We start from the raw sequence: 2,426 nt of genomic DNA, 5'->3' as shown, positions 1-2,426 counted from the left end.
AATTCTCATATCAGACAAAATAGACTTTAAAATAAAGACTATTACAAGAGACAAAGAAGGACACTACATAATGATCAAGGGATCAATCCAAGGAGAAGAAAAAACAATTATAAATATATATGCACCCAACATAGGAGCACCTCAATACATAAGGCAAATGCTACAGCCATAAAAGGGGTAAATCGACACTAACTTGATGTACCCTGCATCTGTGGAATACCCGAATAGACAACGAATCATCCTAAAATTGAGGTGGTGGACTTTGGGAGCAACTACAAACTTGGGGTTTGCTTTCTGCATCTAATTTGTTCCTGGCTTTATGTTTATTTTAGTTTAGTATTTAGAGTTTATTATCATTGTTAGATTTGTTTATTGATTTGGTTGCTCTCTTCCTTTTTGTTTTTATATATATATATATATTTTTCCTTTTTCTCCTTTTGTGAGTGTGTATGTGTATGCTTCTTTGTGTGATTTTGTCTGTATAGCTTTGCTTTTACCATTTGTCCTAGGGTTTTGTCTGTCCATTTTTTTTTAAATAGTTTTTAGCGCTTGTTATCATTGGTGGATTTGTTTTTTGGTTTGGTTGCTCTCTTCTTTTTGTTTTTTACTTTTTAAAAAATTGGTCACAAATCAAGCCTTGGTAAATTTAAGAAAATTGAAATTGTATCAAGTATATTTTCCGACCACAGCGCTATGAGACTAGATATCAATTACAGGAAAAAAACTGTAAGAATACAAACACATGGAGGCTAAAGAATACACTACTAAATAACCAAGAGATCATTGAAGAAATCAAAGGGGAAATCACAAAATACCTAGAAACAAATGACAATGAAAACACAACGACCCAAAACCTATGGGATGCAGCAAAAGCAGTTCTAAGAGGGAAGTTTATAGCAATACAATCCTACCTCAAGAAACAAGAAACATCTCAAGTAAACAACCTAACCTTACACCTAAAGCAATTACAGAAAGAAGAAGAAGAACAACAAAAAACCCAAAGTAAGCAGAAGGAAAGAAATCATAAAGATCAGATCAGAAATAAATGAAAAAGAAATAAGGAAACAATAGCAAAGATAAATAAAACTAAAAGCTGGTTCTTTATAAACAAAATTGATAAACCATTAGCCAGACTCATCAAGAAAAAAAGGGAGAAGACTCCAATCAATAGAATTAGAATGAAAAAGGAGAAGTAACAACTGACAATGCAGAAATATAAAGGAACATGAGAGATTGCTACAAGCAACTATATGCCAATAAAATGGACAACCTGAAAGAACAGGACAAATTATTAGAAAAGCACACATTCTGAGACTGAACCAGGAAGAAATAGACAATATAAACAGACCAATCATAAGTAATGAAATTGAAACTGTGATTAAAAATCTTCCAACAAACAAAAGACCACGACCAGATGGCTTCACAGGTGAATTCTATCAAACATTTCGAGAAGAGCTAACACCTATCCTATAGAGGGAACTTACCTCAACATGATAAAGACCATATATGACAAACCCACAGCCAACATCATTCTCAAAGGTGAAAAACTGAAACCATTTCCACTAAGATCAGGAACAAGACAAGGTTGTCCACTCTCACGACTGTTATTCAACATACTTTTGGAAGTTTTAGTCACAGCAATCAGAGACGAAAAAGAAATAAAAGGAATGCAAATCGGAAAAGAAGAAGTAAAACTGTCACAGTTTGCAGATGACATGATACTATACATGGAGAATCCTAAAGATGCCACCAGAAAGCTACTAGAGCTAAGCAATGAATTTGGTAAAGTAGCAGGAAACAAAATTAATGCACAGAAATCTCTTGCATTCTTATACACTAATGATGAAAAATCTGAAAGAGAAATTATGGAAACACTCCCATTTACCATTGCAAATAAAAGAATAAAATACCTAGGAATAAACTTACCTAGGGAGACAAAAGACCTGTATGCAGAAAACTGTAAGACACTGATGAAAGAAATCAAAGATGATACCAACAGATGGAGAGATATACAATGTTCTTGGATTGGAAGAATCAACATTGTGAAAATGACTCTACTACCCAAAGCAATCTACAGATTCAATGCAATCCCTATCAAATTACCAGTGGCAATTTTTATGGAACTAGAACAAATCATCTTAAAATTTATAGGGAGACACAAAAGATCCCGAAGAGCCAAAGCAATCTTGAGAAAGAAAAAAGGAGCTGGAGGAATCAGGCTCCCAGACCTCAGAGTATACTACAAACCTATAGTAATCAAGACACTATGGTACTGGCACAAAAACTGAATTATAGATCAATGTAACAGGATAGAAAGGCCAGAGTTAAACCCACGCACATATGGTCACCTTATTTATTTATTTATTTTTTTTGCAGTACGCGGGCCTCTCACTGTCGTGGCCTCTCCCGTTGCGGAGCACAGGCTC

Source organism: Physeter macrocephalus, chromosome 14 (genome assembly GCF_002837175.3).
Source record: "Physeter macrocephalus isolate SW-GA chromosome 14, ASM283717v5, whole genome shotgun sequence".
NCBI classification, from domain to species: Eukaryota; Metazoa; Chordata; class Mammalia; order Artiodactyla; family Physeteridae; genus Physeter; species Physeter macrocephalus.
Note: the sequence above shows the minus strand (reverse complement) of the source record.